Raw genomic sequence first — 20,581 nt, 5'->3', positions numbered from 1 at the left:
TGAATATCACAGCACTATGTCACAGGCTCGATGTCGCAGGTGTGAAAAATGTCACTAGAGGATAATGGGGATTTTGAATTTCTGCACACACTTGTGGACACTGGACACTTTTGGATTGTGTGAGGCCCACTGAATATCACAGCGCTATGTCACAGGCTCCATGTCGCAGGTGTGAAAAATGTCACTATAGGATAACAGAGATTTTGAATTTCTGCACACACTTGTGGACACTGGACACTTTTGGATTGTGTGAGGCCCACTGAATATCACAGCGCTATGTCACAGGCTCGATGTCGCAGGTGTGAAAAATGTCTTTAGAGGATAATGGAGATTTTGAATTTCTGCACACACTTGTGGACACTGGACACTTTTGGATTGTGTGAGGCCCACTGAATATCACAGCGCTATGTCACAGGCTCGATGTCGCAGGTGTGAAAAATGTCTCTAGAGGATAATGGAGATTTTGAATTTCTGCACACACTTGTGGACACTGGACATTTTTGGATTTTGTGAGGCCCACTGAATATCACAGCGCTATGTCACAGGCTCGATGTCGCAGGTGTGAAAAAAGTCACTAGAGGATAACGGAGATTTTGAATTTCTGCACACACTTGTGGACACTGGACACTTTTGGATTGTGTGAGGCCCACTGAATATCACAGCGCTATGTCACAGGCTCGATGTCGCAGGTGTGAAAAATGTCACTAGAGGGTAACGGAGATTTTGAATTTCAGCACACACTTGTGGACACTGGACACTTTAGGATTGTGTGAGGCCCAGTGAATATCACAGCACTCTATCACAGGCAGAAATTGGCTAGTGTATGACAAACTACAAGGTGTATATAGAATTGGGCAGAATAGGAATCTCCCTAGAGTGTAGGTCTGTAAGAACGTAACAAGTCCTCGACTTATCCTTACAGAGCGACACACAAATAGCTTCACTGTGGCCATGATAACAGCCGTTGCACGGTACTGAGAGAGGAGCATGCACGTACACGGCTGTCCGGTGTATGTAAAATTGTCAAGCTCCGTGTTTTTTAAGTATACGGAATGACACACGCTGTCTCTCTATAGTTTTGAATGTGATCAAACAGCAAATATATTTAACTGTTTGAAAACTAGACAAAACTAGAAGGTGCAGGTCTGTAAGAACGGAACATGTCCTCGACTTATCCTAACAGAGCAACACACAGATAGTTTCACTGTGGCCGTGATAACAGCCGTTACACAGTACTGAGAGAGGAGCGTGCACGTACACGGCTGTCCGGTGTACGTAAAATTGTCAAGCTCCGTGTTTTTTAAGTATACGGACTGACACATGCTGTCTCTCTATAGTTTTGAATGTGATCAAACAGCAAATATATTTAACTGTTTGAAAACTAGACAAAACTAGAAGGTGCAGGTCTGTAAGAACGGAACATGTCCTCGACTTATTCTTACAGAGTGACACACAGATAGCTTCACTGTGGCTGTGATAACAGCCGTTACACGGTACTGTGTGTGTTGAGTGTGCACTGCTGTATGGTGTGAAAAAATGCACGCTGAGTACCTCACCAGGACAAAAAAAAATTGGGATTGCTTTTAAAAAAGCAGTTTGCAGAGCAGTGGGAAAACAGCAATGCAGCCGTCAGGAAGCCTTAGAAGGCAGCCTAACAACCAACACCGCTGATCCAGCAAAATATAGCCTCCACTTGCACTGCACATACAGTGACTGGTGTGTTGTACAGGCAAAATCACTAACAGCAGAATCAGTTTTTGGTGTCTTCTTCCCTGCCTAACGCTCTCCCTACAAAATCATCAGCAGCAGCAGCTCTCCCTATTCTTAGATCAGAATGAGAAACATGGCGGTCGGCATGCACGCCCTTTTATACCCCCTGTGACGCCCACCAAAGCAAGCCAATCACTTGCATGCCCTTCTGAAAGATGGTGGCGACCCCTGCCTATGTCATCACGTTGCCCACAGTGTCCGTGGATCCTGATTGGCTGAAAAAGAGCGCTAAACAAACTTTTGAAACGCGACTTTAGCGCTTAAGTCGCCGACCTCGTGGCTGACCTCATACTAGGGTCGGGTTCGTTTCATGAAGCCCGACTTTGCCAAAAGTCGGAGAATTTTGAAATTTTTTGACCCGTTTCGCTCAACTCTACTGAAGACGTTAGGCTTCAAAAAGACTATATCAGTACTCAGGTATTTTCTGAAGACAGAGCAAAAAGGAATTCAGCACACTCCAGCAGGGAATGGCAGAAATCCAGAAAAACAAGGAAAAACAAAACCAAAACACAAATGCTAAAAACAGAGCAGAAAACTTAGCTTTTGAGGAGCAGGAATCAGACTGGTCTCCTAGAATCCCTCAGAGAGATCACGAGCAAGGCAGAAGGGCGTCGGCTGCCTTATATCCAGTGTGCAACTCCCGTCACCTAGTCATCATCATCCTGCCCAGATGCTTGGTAATCAGCCTCACTACCTTCCTTCACCAGAAGAGGGAGTTCATCAGACCTCAATGGTGAAGGGCAAAAGTAACTCACAACACCAAGGTCAGTGAGTTGCTGTGCAGTGGCGTTGAAAGGAAGCTGTGTCATTATGTCTTGAGACTTCCTCCCTGCCATTTCCCAGCTGGTAAGACTCGTGGATTATTTTTTAATATATATATTAGGCGATGCTGCACTACAGTAATTCACTGACCTTGAGGAAGACACTTTTCTGTGTCGATACGCGTGGGTCCCAGGTCCCATGTAACCCAATTGTGTGTGTCCACCTGGGGGCCATTTGGTGTTACCGTTGGGGGTAGGAGACAATCTGCACATGCCTCCATGGCCTCCTTGTTGGTAATATGCTTCATTGTTCTGACGTGAATCAATTTTGGTCTTATTTGTCTGAGTGTCCCTCTTCCAGTGGGAATACAGCTTTCTAGCACTATTCATAAAATAACAATCTCTCTAGTATGCTGATATTATATAGTATTCCATAATTTGGGCATATATATGTAAACAGCATGCATACAGTTAGCAATTGATGTGGATGGAAACCATGTTTTGGCATAGGTGGTCTCCTTCAATGGAGACTGCCCTTCCTGTGGTTGTTCCTTGATGGGGAAAGACCTGGCTAGTCATTGCTTGCGTTGAGAAACATGTGATGGTGTCTCCGCGGCTTGTGTTTTGCATATGTTTACATGTTTCCCATAAGGGATGGGGGCTTTGCTCTGGAATCACTGCGTTGAGAAACATGTGATGGTGTCTCCGCAGTGTTGGATGTTGATCTCCATGAGTTAGTTCATCCTCATTTTTCAGTCTTCTACTAGGCATTGCTCCTACTGGCCAGATTCCTACTCCACACTGATGAGGGGCAATACCCCGAAACAGCTGTCTGTGGATGGATACCATGTTTTGGCAGAGGTGGTCTCCTTCATTGGAGACTGCCCTTCCCGTGGTTGTTCCTTCCCAGGGGAAGACCTAGCTAGTCATTGCTTGCGTTGAGAAACATGTGATGGTGTCTCCGCGGCTTGTGTTTTGGATATGTCATTATGTCTTGAGACTTTCTCCCTGCCATCTCCCAGCTGGTAAGACTTGTGGATTATTTTTTAATGTATATATTAGGCACTGCTGCACTACAGCAATTCACTGACCTTGAGGAAGACACATTTCTGTGTTGATACACGTGGGTCCCAGGTCCCATGTAACCCAGTTGTGTGTCCCCACCTGGGGGCCATTGGTGTTACCATTGGGGGTAGGAGACAATCTGCGCATGCCTCCATGGCCTCCTTGTTGGTAATATGCTTCATTGTTCTGACTTGAATCAATTTTGGTCTTATTTGTCTGAGTGTCCCTCTTCCAGTGGGAATACAGCTTTCTAGCACTATCCATAAAATAACAATCTCCCTAGTATGCTGATATTATATAGTATTCCATAATTTGGGCATATATGTAAACAGCATGCATACAGTTAGCAATTGAATTGTAGTTACACACACTTCTATAAATTGGGACTTTATCAGACAGAAAGCATTTGCATTTGTTCAAGCACACTTATTGTCTGGGTGTATAGGACTTTAAGTATTATGCTGTATATGACCATGACCCATCTTTGTCTTATGTCTGCTTTAGTTCAGACTTTTAATTGATTTTAATTAAGTGCTTGTTTGTGGTGCTTGCTGAACTAAAATAAACTTAATTTTTTGTACTATATTGATTTTTGGTCGTCCCTATGATTGGTGCTGTGAGAATCATGTGGGAATAGTGGATGAGGGCATTTATATCTTGCCCAGATTCCTTTCCTATGTGGCCTAGTCTGGTCGGTATCGCACCTGCTTGCTAATGAATAATGGGAGGTGGATATAAAAGGATGCCAGGTTGTTGTGTGAGTGTCTCAGCCTGGGAACACAGAGAGCCTGTCTGTGTGAGAGACACACGTGAGTGAGAGCAGTGCCCACTGCAACTGTGGTTTGGCTGGACGGGAGAAGCCCGCCAGTTGGTAGTTAGGTTGCACTTTGTTTAGTTAGTGCCGGACAGGCAAGGATTTGTTTTATGTTTTATTTCTTTATGCATTGCTTTCACCATTAATAAACCTGACCCAGTGTCAGTTATACCCGAATCCCAGCTCTGCGCCTGAGTTTCATGCTGAACGCACGTGACCTTTGACCCCAGCAAAGGCGATCCCGGAGTGTTTTATCACATTGTGGTGGAGAACGCGGGCAGAACGTTGCAAGCATGAGCATGGAGGACTTGGTGAAAGCGCTGGTACAGTCCACCGCCGTCCAGCAAGAAGCTAATCGGGTGATGATGGCCCAGCTGAAGGAGTTGGTGGACATGACAGCTACCGATCGTTCGCTTCTCCAGCAGGTGGCGCAGCGCCTGGCAAGCCTACATGAGGTTAACCTGGAAACCGAGTCGAGAGTGATTCACGTGAGTCGGTACTGGCAGAAGATGACGACCGAAGATGACGTCGAGGCATCCCTGACCACGTTTGAACGGACGGCGGTACGAGAAAAATGGCCGAAGGCACGATGGGCCGGCCTGATTGCCCCGTTTCTTTCCGGTGAGGCCCAAAAGGCTTATTATGACTTAGAGCCTGAAGCTGCGCAGGACTTTGACAAACTGAAAGCCGAGATCTTGGCCCGGCTGGGAGTGACGACCGCTGTCCGTGCACAGAGTGTGCATCAATGGACTTATCAGCCGGATAAACCACCGCGGTCACAGATGTTCGACCTGATCCACATGACGAAGAAGTGGCTACAACCCGAGGTGCTGACAGCGCCAGAGATAATCCAGAGAGTCATCATGGACAAGAACCTGAGAGCTCTACCACCAGCCCTGAGGAAGTGGGTAAGCCATGGAAATCTTACGACGGCAGATCAACTGGTGGATCTGGTTGAACGTTACTCCGTGGCGGAAGGACTCCGAGACGACGTTACCCCACCTCGTTCTTCATCATCTCCACGTGGAACCGGTAAGACTGTTCCAGGGAGTAGGGGAGATGGAAAAATCCCTAAGACAGTGGGGGAGGAAAACGGGACTGCCCGCACTGCGAGGCCGAGAGTAACGAACTATGGTCTAAGCAAGGGGCCCGTTAGGTGTTTCCGCTGCCAAGAGATGGGACATATTGCTGCGAACTGTCCGCTCACTACTGAACCCATGCAGTGTGACGTCACAGACTCTAAAAACCGCATGTCTATGGTTGCACGGGTAGTGAGTGTGAATGCCGGTCAAAAGGATGTGGAAAAACACTTGTGTGATTTAACTGTTGATGGCAAAAATGTGGTGGCATTGTTAGACTCGGGAAGTGTGGTGACTCTGGTGAAGGCCAGTCTGGTGTCAGCCCCGACTGGACCATCAGACAAATTTTCTGTAACGTGTGTGCATGGAGACACCTGTTCGTACCTCACCACGGTCATATGCATTACAACTTCCTATGGGTCTGTGCAACATAAAGTGGGACTCGTCCCGGAGTTATTGCATGATGTTATCCTGGGCCGGGATTTTCCCCACTTCTGGCAATTGTGGGAGAATCAGTTGATGCCCTTGGGTAATCGTGTACATGATTCTTCTCCCAGGGCGTGTGGGGGTCCCGAACCCCTGGAAGAGGTCTCCCCGGAAGACTCGGGGGAAGAGTCTGCGGGAAATGACCTGCAGTTCCCGTTTTCAGTCATGGCGGGTGATACGGAGGAGACCGGGGAAGAGGAGGAGGCCGACAGCCGTCCACCTCCCCGTTTGCCGGATTTAGAAGTTCAGAAAGATGACTTCCAAAGCGAGCAAATAAAGGATCCTACCCTTTCTCAGGCTAGGACAAATGTAAAAGTGATAAACGGGGTACCCGTAGAACCTGGCTCTAGGCTGGCATATCCTTACATGGTTCTGGAGAATGATTTACTCTATCAGATAGAGAAAAAGGGGGAAGATACGGTGCAACTATTAGTCGTGCCAAAACCCTACCGGCGGCAGGTGCTGGACCTGGCCCACGGACATGTGATGGGAGGTCACCTGGGAGTCCAGAAAACCACCGAAAGGATATTACACTGTTTTGTTTGGCCAGGCATGCATCACGATATCCGTGTATATTGTGAGTCTTGTCCTGACTGCCAAGCCTCTGCACCTAAGCCCCGGTTCTGTAGCCCTTTGGTACCCTTACCTATTATTGAAGTCCCGTTTGAGAGGATTGGGATGGATTTAGTTGGGCCCCTTCCACAGTCTGCACGTGGACACCAACATATCCTGGTCATCTTGGATTATGCCACTCGTTACCCGGAGGCCATCCCTTTGCGTAACACGGCCACCAAGATGATTGCCAAGGAACTGGTGCATGTGTTTAGTCGGGTCGGTATACCAAAACAGATACTCACCGACCAGGGGACCCCCTTTATGTCCAGGGTAATGAAGGAGCTCTGCCGATTGTTACAAATTGAACCGTTACGCACATCCGTGTATCACCCTCAAACAGACGGGTTGGTCGAACGGTTCAATCAAACTCTGAAGCAGATGCTGAGAAAGGTGATAGACAAGGATGGGAAGAACTGGGACTATTTACTTCCGTATTTGCTTTTTGCCATCAGGGAAGTACCCCAGTCTTCCACGGGATTCTCGCCTTTCGAGTTATTGTATGCCCGACGTCCTCGCGGACTGTTAGACGTTGCAAAAGAAACCTGGGAGGGTCAGGTCACTCCATTTAAAACAGTGATAGATCACGTCACACAAATGCAGGACCGTATTGCGGCTGTTATGCCTATCGTCAAAAAACACATGATACAGGCTTAAGGAGCCCAAAAAAGAATCTATGATAGGGGCGCCAAGATCCGTACGTTTGCACCCGGAGATAGGGTGTTGATCCTGGTCCCCACGGTGGACAGTAAGTTCCTGGCAAAGTGGCAGGGCCCCTTTGAGATCAAGGAAAGAGTTGGTGAAGTAAACTACAAAGTATACCAGGCAGGTAAACGGAAACCTGAACAGATTTATCATGTAAATCTGATAAAGCCCTGGAAGTATCAGTCTGCCTTGTCAGCGGAGCTGGCCCGTGCTGTCTGCTCACATACCGTACCGGTGGTACGGGTTGCAGAGACTCTCTCGGAGCGGCAAAAGACTGAGGTCAGGCAGTTTCTACTTCACAACCAAAAGTTTTTCTCAGAAAAACCCGGGCAGACTATGCTAATGAAACATGACATCGTAACGGAACCTGGTGTCACAGTTCACGTAAAGCCCTACCGAATCCCGGAAGCGCGCCGTGAAGCCGTTTCCCGAGAAGTGAAGGCAATGTTAGAGTTAGGAGTCATTGAGGAATCGCACAGTGCGTGGTCCAGCCCGATTGTGCTAATTCCTAAACCGGACGGCACCATCCGGTTCTGCAATGACTTCAGGAAACTGAATGCGGTCTCAAAATTTGATGCCTATCCTATGCCCCGGGTCGACGAGTTAGGCTAAGTGCACACGTACCGGAACTCTTGCGGAAATTACCGCGAGAATTCCGGAATTCCAGTCCGCGGGAAAATCGCATTTTAAATTCCCGCGATTTTCCTGCGGAAAAACTAGCATTTTGCAAGCGTATTTAGCTTGCAAAATGTTGGCGTTTTCCAAGCGATCTGAAGCATCGCTTGGAGAACTGATTGACAGGTTGGTCACACTCGTCAAACACAGTGTTTGACGAGTGTGACCAATGTTTTACTACTGAGGCTGCCTATGCGGCATCAATAGTAAAAGATAGAATGTAAAAAAAAAAAAAAATACTGTTATTCTTACCCTCCGACGTCCCGCGCATCCGTTCCCAGTAATCCTTTGCGAAAATGCCCGCGATGACGTCAATTCTCGCGGGATCGCGACGTCTCGCGGTAATTCGCGATGACGTCGCGCGAATGACCGCGAGACTACGCGATCCCGCGAGATCGGACGCCATCGCGGGCATTTTCGCAAAGGACTACTGGGAACGGGAGCGTGAAGAGAAGCGGGAAGGCTGCGCGGGACGTCAGAGGGTGAGAATAACAATATTTTTTATTTTTAATTCTATTTTTTACAGGGATATGGTACCCAAAGCCCGGAGGACAGTCTCCTCTCCTCCGGACCGTGGGTACCATCCGCAAATGTTCTGCTTACTTTTCGCATGGTGGGCACAGCCACATGCTGGAAGTAAGCGGAACAATGCATTCCTATGGGTGCGGGATCGCCGCGATTCCGCAAAATAATGAGCATGCTGCGTTTTTTACCGCGAAGCGATTCCGCCGCGGTAAAAACCGCAGCATTAGCACAGCATTGCGGAATCCCATAGGAATGCATGGGATGCTTATTTTTCACGTTTTCGCGGCAAAATCGCGCGGTTAAAACCGCCGCGGAAACGCGAAAAAAACGCCACGTGTGAACTCAGCCTTAATAGATCGGTTAGGAAAAGCCCGGTATATTACGACCCTAGATCTAACAAAGGGGTATTGGCAGATCCCTCTGGCTGAGGCGGCCAGAGAAAAGACGGCATTTGCTACGCCGGAAGGTTTATTTCAATATGTGTATATGCCGTTTGGACTGCACGGGGCACCGGCGACCTTCCAGAGACTGATGGATCGAGTCTTGAGGCCACATAGGCGGTACGCTTCGGCCTATTTGGATGACATTGTCATTTACAGCTTGGACTGGGAGACTCATCTCCAGAAAGTACAAGCTGTGATTGACGACCTGGGGGAGGCAGGTCTAACCGCGAACCCCAAGAAATGTCACATCGGGCTAGAAGAAGCCCGGTATTTGGGGTATGTAATTGGGAGGGGTGTTGTTAAACCCCAGGTTGATAAGATTCAGGCGGTTCAGGACTGGCCACAACCTGTCAACAAGAAGCAGGTGCAAGCGTTCCTGGGGATCGCCGGTTATTATCGCCAGTTCATACCCAATTTTGCAGCCATCGCTACCCCCCTGACGGATCTTACAAAAGGGAAAGACTCCGTCATGATTAAATGGAGTTTAGCGGCTGAAGAAGCCTTCCATAGCCTAAAACGGGCACTTTGCTCTCAGCCCGTACTGGTGACTCCGGACTTCCGCAGTGAGTTTGTGGTACAAACGGATGCCTCTGATACCGGTATCGGGGCCGTACTCTCACAAGTGAGGGACGGGGTGGAACACCCAGTCCTCTATCTCAGCAGGAAGCTGAATAAACACGAGCAAAGGTATGCAGTCGTAGAAAAAGAGTGCCTCGCCATTAAGTGGGCTCTAGAGGCCCTCAAATATTACCTGGTGGGCCAAAAGTTCAGGCTGATCACTGACCATGCCCCTCTCAAGTGGATGCACTTGAACAATGAACGGAATAGCCAGGTTACCCGGTGGTTCCTTGTAGTGCAGGCCTACACTTTTACGGTGGAGCACCGCCCAGGGGTACAGATGGGAAATGCAGATGCCCTGTCCCGAGTGCACTGTTTGGCGGGTGTCATTTCTCGACCGGAGTGGTCTGAGCAGAAGGGGGGGATATGTGAGAATCATGTGGGAATAGTGGATGAGGGCAGGTATATCTCGCCCAGATTCCTTTCCTATGTGGCCTAGTCTGGTCAGTATCGCACCTGCTTGCTAATGAATAATGGGAGGTGGATATAAAAGGATGCCAGGTGGTTGTGTGAGTGTCTCAGCATGGGAACGCAGAGAGCCTGTCTGTGTGAGTGAGAGCAGTGCCCACTGCATCTGTGGTTTGGCTGGACGGGAGAAGCCCGCCAGTTGGTAGTTAGGTTGTACTTTGTTTAGATAGTGCCGGACAGGCAAGGATTTGTTTTATGTTTTATTTCTTTATGCATTGCTTTCACCTTAATAAACCTGACCCAGTGTCAGTTATACCCGAATCCCAGCTCTGCGCCTGAGTTTCATGCTGAACGCACGTGACCTTTGACCCCAGCAAAGGCGATCCCGGAGTGTTTTATCACATTGCATATACTTTTTCTTGTGTGTTTTCATACCTTCATTCCAACACCAACAAACCGCCCCAAAAATAACAAATGTGCCAACCTTAGTGACACACACGCCTTGAATTCTCCACAGTGGGTACTCAAAAAGATTTGAGGAGTAAATGGCGTAGTTGAGATGTGTGGGTGTGCAGGGCTCAAATGCATTGTGGTGCTTCTGGAAGTTTGCATGTGCTCCCCTTTCTTGTGGCTGCTTTGCGCGATGACAGTACATACATCGCAACTACTCTATACTCCTCAAGACTCGATGATGCATGGAATAGTATTTGTGATATGTGACTGCAGTCTTGAGTAAAAAAGTAGACAGCCATTGTGCCTACTCACACCACCATATCACCGCCAACTAAGAAGCCGCTTGCACTGCTGCTCGTAAGACGTGTCCAAGTGACTTGCTGATGAAATTGTACCCTTGGAGGGAGAGTTGGCGGCTCGGAGCTGACTGCTGTATATGGTAGTGCAATAAACCCAGGAAAGTTGGACTGTGTTCACGTTTCTGCATTGATTGGCTGAAGGTAATCACAGGGTTCCTCCTCCACCTAATGGATTCCTTCCTCGAGCGTGTGTCAGTGTGCTTGTATTGCACATAGTCTCTGAGATATTGCTGTGTCAGTGTGCTTGTACTGCACGTAGTCTCTGGCATATTGCTGTGTCAGTGTGCTCGTACTGCACATTGTCACTGGCATCTTTTTTTTTTCTTAAAAAATGACTTCATAGCTCACTGAAACATTGCTTTGTCTAACACAGATGGCAGAAAAAAAGTGTTTGAGGGTTTCCTGTGAACTGTCTGTGAATTTAGAGATCATTGGCAACCCAGGTCCCCAAAACAGATTCCATGTCAGCAAACTTTCATTTTACCAAATTGTTTGGAATATCTGTTTTGGTAACACTTGTTGCAAAAATTGCTTGTTATGTACAAACAAACCATTTTACTGTTAATTTGCTATATGAAAATTCATATGGTCGAATGTTTACACACAACCAAGTTAACAGTTCTTTTATATAGTTTGGATAATTCCCGAAAACCTTGTAATTGCTTTAGGGACTTTTAATTTGCATCATTTGAGTTTATTGGGGGAGTACATGTGGCAATATATTAAGGCCTACCTTCAACACCTGCTTGACATAGGTAAATTAAGCCAAATCACCCAAGACATCAGGCAAAATTAATTGTAGACATCCACATCTCTGGTACATCCTAGGGAGCAAATAAATGCGTGAAAGTGCCAGTGTCACGTGTTCAAAGGATTATCTGCAAGCATAAACACTGAGGGTACATTCCTACGGTCAGTAATCAGCAGCACTTTGGATGCAGTACATGTCCGCTGTGTCCAAAGTGCTGCCAGCTTTTGAACGCAGGTGATTCCGCATGTGTTCATTGAACTGTGTGGATTCACTGATTCCAATACATTGCACGGGTAAAATTTATCTTGCGGAGACTTGCATCTCCACAAGATAGATTGACATGCTACAGTCTGGAAAGACGCGACACATGTCCGTCTCCACAGGTGAGTCACGAGCACAGATGCACACATAGAGGACTTTCTTGAAATCCCTTCCACTATGCTGTAACATCTGGCCGCTTCAGGTTTACGCTGTGGATGTATGCAGCGTCCAATCCGCAGCGTTTACTGACCGTGGGAACATGCCCTGAGAGCACACTGCCATCATACTGTTCACAAAGGAGACTCATTCTGTCTCCTGCGATGTACTTTGGCGCAAAAAAAATACAAATCCAATAACAGCAACCAATTTTATGAAATGAACAATGACCCAAAGTATAATCCCAAGGTTGAAGCAAAATTACTTAGACAAATATATGAAGATAACAGAGTGACGATCGTAAGAAAATTCATGGGCAGTAGAGAAAAGGGGGTATACAAGCCAGGACACCTACAAACCTGACCATTACACTAGTGCAATTGGGAAATTGTAGCAAATTATTGTGAGAAGCTAGTGGAAGGTCACCCGAAATGTGTGACCCAAGTTAGATCATTTAAATGCAATGTGTCATGATCTCAGTGCGGGTTTGACTCGCACACGTGGGGTTAATGTTTGGAACCAGTGCTGATGACTGGCATTTCTGGGGTTAAAGGTTGTGATCCCGATGCAGGCTTACCTGCACACCTGGGGCTCTGATTGTGGCCTCTCCCTGGTTTTGGGGGAGGCTTCTTATAGCCTCAGGACGCTCCCATCCCTGTCAGTTATACTCTTGCCCTTGGCATTGTGTGGTGACCCCTGAGTGTGTTAGTGCTGTGTTCTGGTTGCTTGATTCTCTGTGTATGACTCGGTCTGTTCCCTGGATATCGCTTTGGATTCTGCCTGGTACCTCCTATGTCTGTTTGGTTTTGATCTCTGCTTGGCCCTGATTATCCGCTCTGTCTCCTCCCTGGTACTGTACTGATATCTTGTGTATGACCTTTGGCTTTGTCTGACCTCCCGTCTGTTTATCCCTCCTGTACCTCGCTGGTCTGTACCGTGCATGACTTCTGCTTTGCCATAATCTGAGTTCTCTGGCTTCTCTGACACTATTAGTTGAAGCACGCTTTGTCACCTCTGCTGCCCTGCTCCCCAGGTAACTCTTAGCACTGCTTCTGTACTCAGGACATGTGCACTGGCTCTATGAGCAAGTGTAGTGCGGTGTCTCTGACATTATAACTGACCCTTTCAGTTTTTGTTTTTTTTTAAAAAAAGTGTGTGTTATCCTCATGTATCCCATACAAGCCTTGGCTGATCAGGTCAAGCACCTGACCCAAATGTTCCATAAGCTCAATGTGGAACAACGCACAATGGCCCAGACCCAGCAACAGCTGGTGGTTACTGTGCAGGGGGCTGTCGATGCAGGGGCTTCTGGTTCTGGGGGTAGGGATGTGTCATTAGCGTCCCCCGAATCTCCGGTCAAATTACCAGACCTTTTCTCAGGGGATAAAAAGGAGTTCAGGTCTTTCAGAGAAGGATGCAAGCTTTTTTTTTCTCTAAGGCCCCGCTCCTCCGGGGATGAGTTCCAGAGGGTGGGGGTCATTATTTCCCTACTTCGGGGGGCTCCACAAGCATGGGCTTTCTCTCTGTCTTCCTCTGCTCCTGAACGTATGTCAGTGAACGCATTCTTTGAGGCCCTCGGGCACATTTATGATGAACCTGACCGAGTGCGATTGGCAGAGGACATGGTGATGAGTGTCTGTCAGGGGAAACACTCAGCTGAGTGGTTTTGTTCTGAGTTCTGCCGCTGGACCCCCTGAATGTGGTGTCTGATCGTGGTGTGCAGTTTGTGGCTAAGTTTTGGTGTGCTTTCTGCAAAAAATTAGGTATGTCTCTGTCCTTTTCGTCTGCATACCATCCTGAGAGCAATGGGCAGACGGAGCGCACTAACCAGTCCCTGGAACAGATCCTCAGGTGTCTAACCTCTGCTAGACAGAGTGACTGGTGCGATGCACTGCCGTTGGCTGAATTTGCCTTCCATAGTCGGGTGAGTCAATCCACTGGTAGGTCCCCTTTCTTGATTAACTATGGGTTCAGTCCTCATTTTGGTGAGTTTTCTCATCTGGATTCGGGGTGCCCCGGGGCTGAGAACTCTGTTCAGCGGTTAAAAGATACATGGGCAGAAGTCCAGCGGCGTATATCCAGGTCTCAAGGCAGGTATAAGTTTTTCGCGGACAGGAAACGAACACCTGGTCCCATGTTTCGAGTGGGAGAGAAAGTTTGGCTCTCCACGCGAAACATTAAGTTAAAGATTCCGTCAGCCAAGTTAGGACCCAAATTCATTGGCCCGTACAAGATTGTGGAAAAAATCAATCCAGTGGCGTATAGGCTGTGCCTTCCACCCTCTTTCAAGATCCCTAACGTCTTCCACAAATCTCTACTGAAACCTTTTGAAGCAGTCAGGGGAGACTCCGAGTCTGCTGCTTCTCCTGTTTTGGTCGAGGGGCAGGTGGAGTACGAGGTCGGTCATATCGTAGATTCCAGTTTGGTACGACGGTCGGTACAGTACCTGGTTCATTGGAAGGGGTATGGACCGGAGGACAGGTCCTGGGTACCGGCCCGGTTGATGCATGCTGATCGCCTGGTACGGGCTTTCCATGCTAAGTACCCGGGCAAGCCTGGGGGTCCAGAGGCCCCCGTTGAGAGGGGGGTACTGTCATGATCTCAGTGTGGGTTTGACTCGCACACGTGGGGTTAATGTTTGGAACCAGTGCTGATGACTGGCATTTCTGGGGTTAAAGGTTGTGATCCCGATGCAGGCTTACCTGCACACCTGGGGCTATGATTGTGGCCTCTCCCTGGTTTTGGGGGAGGCTTCTTATAGCCTCAGGACGCTCCCATCCCTGTCAGTTATACTCTTGCCCTTGGCATTGTGCGGTGACTAGAGTTGAGCAAAACGGGTCGAAAAATTTCAAAAGTCGCCGACTTTTGGCAAAGTTGGGTTTCATGAAACGAAACCCGACCCTAGGATGAGGTCGGCCACAAGGTCGGCGACTTACGCGCCAAAGTCGCGTTTCAAAAGTTTGTTTTGCGCTCTTTTTCAGCCAATCAGGATCCACGGACACTGTGGGCAACGTGATGACATAGGCAGGGGTCACCACCATCTTTCAGAAGGGCATGCAAGTGATTGGCTTGCTTTGGTGGGCGTCACAGGGGGTATAAAAGGGCGTGCACGCCGACCGCCATCTTACTTCTGCCGATCTCAGTATAGGGAGAGGTTGCTGCTGATTCTGTAGGGAGAGCGTTAGGCAGGGAAGAAGACAAAAAAACTGCTTCTGCTGCTAGCGATTTGGCCTGCACAACACACCAGTCACTGTGTGTGCAGTGCAAGGGGAGGCTATATAGTGGTGTATCAGTGGTGTTGGTTGTTGGGCTGCCTTCTAAGGCTTCCTGACATTCCTGCATTGCTGTTTACCCACTGCTCCGCAAACTGCTTTTTTAAAAGCAATCCCAATTTTTTTTTTTTGTCCTGCTGAGAAGAAAAAAAAAACTGCTTCTGCTGCTAGCAATTTGGCCTGCACAACACACCAGTCACTGTGTGTGCAGTGCAAGGGGAGGCTATATTGTGGTGTATCAGTGGTGTTGGTTGTTGGGCTGCCTTTTAAGGCTTCCTGACAGGCTGGCATTGCTGTTTACCCACTGCTCTGCAAACTGCTTTTTTAAAAGCAATCCAATCTCCCTCATCCTCTAGTCACTTTTGTCACAGCTGTGCCATCGAGCCTGTGACATAGCGCTCAGATATTCATTGGGCCTCACACAATCCAAAAGTGTCCAGTGTCCAAAAGTGTGTGCAGAGATTCAAAATCTCCCTTATCCTCTAGTCACTTTGGTCACAGCTGTGCCATCGAGCCTGTCACATAGCGCTCAGATATTCATTGGGCCTCACACAATCCAAAAGTGTCCAGTGTCCAAAAGTGTGTGCAGAGATTCAAAATCTCCCTTATCCTCTAGTCACTTTGGTCACAGCTGTGCCATCGAGCCTGTCACATAGCGCTCAGATATTCATTGGGCCTCACACAATCCAAAAGTGTCCAGTGTCCAAAAGTGTGTGCAGAGATTCAAAATCTCCCTTATCCTCTAGTCACTTTGGTCACAGCTGTGCCATCGAGCCTGTCACATAGCGCTCAGATATTCATTGGGCCTCACACAATCCAAAAGTGTCCAGTGTCCAAAAGTGTGTGCAGAGATTCAAAATCTCCGTTATCCTCTAGTCACTTTGGTCACAGCTGTGCCATCGAGCCTGTCACATAGCGCTCAGATATTCATTGGGCCTCACACAATCCAAAAGTGTCCAGTGTCCAAAAGTGTGTGCAGAGATTCAAAATCTCCCTTATCCTCTAGTCACTTTGGTCACAGCTGTGCCATCGAGCCTGTCACATAGCGCTCAGATATTCATTGGGCCTCACACAATCCAAAAGTGTCCAGTGTCCAAAAGTGTGTGCAGAGATTCAAAATCTCCCTTATCCTCTAGTCACTTTGGTCACAGCTGTGCCGTCGAGCCTGTCACATAGCGCTCAGATATTCATTGGGCCTCACACAATCCAAAAGTGTCCAGTGTCCAAAAGTGTGTGCAGAGATTCAAAATCTCCCTTATCCTCTAGTCACTTTGGTCACAGCTGTGCCGTCGAGCCTGTCACATAGCGCTCAGATATTCATTGGGCCTCACACAATCCAAAAGTGTCCAGTGTCCAAAAGTGTGTGCAGAGATTCAAAATCTCCCTTATCCTCTAGTCACTTTGGTCACAGCTGTGCCATCGAGCCTGTCACATAGCGCTCAGATATTCATTGGGCCTCACACAATCCAAAAGTGTCCAGTGTCCAAAAGTGTGTGCAGAGATTCAAAATCTCCCTTATCCTCTAGTCACTTTGGTCACAGCTGTGCCATCGAGCCTGTCACATAGCGCTCAGATATTCATTGGGCCTCACACAATCCAAAAGTGTCCAGTGTCCAAAAGTGTGTGCAGAGATTCAAAATCGCCCTTATCCTCTAGTCACTTTGGTCACAGCTGTGCCATCGAGCCTGTCACATAGCGCTCAGATATTCATTGGGCCTCACACAATCCAAAAGTGTCCAGTGTCCAAAAGTGTGTGCAGAGATTCAAAATCTCCCTTATCCTCTAGTCACTTTGGTCACAGCTGTGCCATCGAGCCTGTCACATAGCGCTCAGATATTCATTGGGCCTCACACAATCCAAAAGTGTCCAGTGTCCAAAAATGTGTGCAGAGATTCAAAATCTCCCTTATCCTCTAGTCACTTTTGTCACAGCTGTGCCATCGAGCCTGTCACATAGAGCTCAGATATTCATTGGGCCTCACACAATCCAAAAGTGTCCAGTGTCCAAAAGTGTGTGCAGAGATTCAAAATCTCCCTTATCCTCTAGTCACTTTGGTCACAGCTGTGCCATCGAGCCTGTCACATAGCGCTCAGATATTCATTGGGCCTCACACAATCCAAAAGTGTCCAGTGTCCACAAGTGTCTGCAGAAATTCAAAATCTCCCCTGTCCTATAGACACCTCTTACCTTGTTTTACATTACTATATAGTTTGTTGGATTTTGTCTACATTTCTACCAAAAATGAGGAAGGCTGGTGGAAGAGGCCGTGGAATTGGGCGGGGGTTGGCAGCTGGTAATGATGGTGTTGGTGGTGGATCTGATGGTAGTGGCAAGAGCAAAATAGGACCGAGTGCAGGAAGTGTTGAGCCTGCGTCATCGTCTGGCTGCATAAGGCCTCGAACGCTTAGTTTTCTAGGAGTTGGCAAACCGCTTTTAAAGCCAGAGCATCAGGAAAAAGTTTTGTCTTACATTGCTGACTCAGCCTCCAGCTCTATCGCCTCCTCTTCTGAAGTTGTAAAAAGTAAAAGCACTGAGTCGTCATTGGAGGCTCATGTTCATGAACCACACCTTTCCTTGTGTCCTTCACCCCAACCAAGATTGAAGGATGACGCAGGCCATACTACTGATTACTCCATGGAGCTGTTTTCACATACCATGCCTGGATTATCAAGTGAAATGGTGAATTACCCAGGCCAAGATGAATCTGACATGGAGTGCACTGATGCACAGCCGCTGATGGATGATTCTGCTGGTACATTCACTCAGAGCACTACATTGTCCTCGCAGTGTACAGAGCCAGATTCTGACCCTGATGAGACTCAGGTGCCCCTTCCCGCACACTATACCACCATACACGGTGACACAGAGGAAGGTGCACATGACACAGAAGAGGAGGTGATGGATGACCCAGTTGTTGACCCAGATTGGCATCCATTGGGGGAAGAGGGTGCTGCTTCCAATAGCTCAGATGAGGAGCATCCACAGCAGACATCGACATCGCAACAGCTGTTATCTGGCAGGCCCGGAGCACTCCAAAGACAGGTTCCAAACATCAAAAGAGTTGCTGGACAGCTTGTCCAGAGGGTCAAAAGATCACAGCGTGCTAGGCCGCAAAATGTCTGCCAAAGTAGGAAGAGTGCAGTGTGGCACTTTTTTGAACAAAATACTCATGATCAGGCCAAGGTTATCTGTAAGAAGTGCGCAAAGACCTTTAGCCGAGGGAAAAATCTGAAAAATTTGAATACCAGTTGCATGCTTAGACATTTAACCAGCATGCACTTGCAAGCGTGGACACAACACCAAACCTCAAGTGCCACATGTGCAACTGATCACAACGAAGGTAGTCAGCAACGCTACCTTGTTTCCCCCACTGTAAGCCCACCGATTAGCACAGCAGCAAATTTTGAGGTGTCGTTGCAAGGCCACAGCAGTCAGGGAATCCCACTGTTATATCAACGAAAGACTGATTCTAGGCCATCAGAAAGAACACCAACTCCATCACCATCATCAACCCTCTCTCAGTCCGCCTTGTCCACCGCTACTTCCACCATATGCAGCTCTCAAGTCCAGCTCACCCTCCCAAACACTATGAGTAGGTCAAGAAAGTACTCAGTCTCTCATCCGCGTACACTGGGTTTGAACGCCCAGATTGCCAAACTAATCTCGTTTGAGATGATGCCCTTTCGGTTGGTGGAAAGCTTTCCGCGAACTCATGGCCTATGCAGTACCACGCTATGACCTACCCAGTCGCCACTTCTTCTCTCGCATAGCCATCCCAGCCCTCCACCATCATGTGAAAGACCGCATTGTCCATGCACTCAAGCAGTCAGTGAGCGGAAAGGTGCACCTCACAACTGATGCATGGTCCAGTCGGCATGGCCAGGGCGGCTATGTGACCATCACTGCGCACTGGTTTAATGTGGTGGATGCAGGGTCCACAGGGGACAGTGGTGGTGGGACAGTGCTGCCTAGCCCACGGTATAGGAAACAGTTGGCTGTAGGCGTTCGACCCTCCTCCTCCTCCTCCAGAAGCGAAAGCTCGTCCACAGAGCGCAGTCGTACGAGCACTCCATCTGCAGCTGCCACTGTTGCACACGATGTGTCCCCCTATCGAGCAGCTAGTGGAAAGCGTCAGCAGGCTGTGTTGCAGATGATGTGTTTGGGCAACAGACACACCGCCGAGGTGCTGGCCGAGTACTTGAAGCGACAAACTGAGTCATGGCTGGGCAGTGTACATCTTGAGGCAGGCAAGGTAGTTAGTGATAACGGCCGTAATTTTGTGGCAGCCATAGCCCTTTCAAAACTCAGCCATATACCTTGCTTGGCTCACACCTTGAACCTGGTGGTGCAGTGCTTCCTCAAAAATTATCCGGAGTTAACAGCCCTGCTCCAGAAGGTGCGAAGACTGTGCGCGCACATCCGCCGGTCGCCTGTACACTCCGTTCGTATGCAGAAGCTGCAGCGATTGCTCCACCTTCCCAACCACCGCCTCATTATCGACATTGCAACAAGGTGGAACTCCACCCTGCACATGGTGGAGCGGCTGTGCGAGCAGAGGCAGGCCATAATGCATTTGTGGGAGGATACACGGCCAGGCACTTTGAGAGCAGACTTGGAGTTGACAGGTGTGCAGTGGTCGAAGCTGAAAGACCTCTGTAAAGTCCTTCAGTGTTTTGAGGAATGCACATGGCTGGTAAGCGCAGACGACGCCATCCTAAGCATGAGCATCCCACTTATGCGTCTGCTCATGCAAACTTTGATGCACCTTAAGGAGCAGGCGTCTGCAGCCAATGTTGATGAGGAGGAAGAGGAGGAGGGAATCATTGATGACATTCAGCCATTGTCTGCTCAGGAACCTCTCCTGGACGAGGTGGAGGAAGAAGAGGAGGAGGAGGAGGATGATGGGGATGATTACTTAGGGGAGGAGGATGCATCTCGTGGGGCAAGTGAAAATGTTGGCGTGGCAAGGTCTGGTACAGGGTTTGTGCGTGACTGGAGGGATGTGGATTTGCCAGAAAGTGCTCCTCCAACCAGCACTCGCAGTGCATCATTGACACCGGGAACATTGGCCCACATGTCAGATTATGCCTTGCAGATCCTAAAAAGGGACCCACGCATTGCCAAAATGATGAACGATGACGACTACTGGTTGGCCAGCATCCTGGATCCACGCTATAAAGGCAAATTACAAAACATCATGCCACAGGAGAACCTTGACCTAATATTGGCTAATAAACAAGCAACTCTGGTAAATTGGTTGCTTGAGGCATTCCCAGCACACAGCAGCGGTGATGGTTCTCACACATGCCGTACGGGCCGGGGGCAGCTTGGCAGAGGTGTTCGTGGTGCACACAGCAGAAGTGGCGTT

Source organism: Dendrobates tinctorius, unplaced genomic scaffold, assembly GCF_039654945.1.
Source record: "Dendrobates tinctorius isolate UK_male_01 unplaced genomic scaffold, ASM3965494v1 ptg000205l, whole genome shotgun sequence".
Classification (NCBI taxonomy): domain Eukaryota; kingdom Metazoa; phylum Chordata; class Amphibia; order Anura; family Dendrobatidae; genus Dendrobates; species Dendrobates tinctorius.
Note: the sequence above shows the minus strand (reverse complement) of the source record.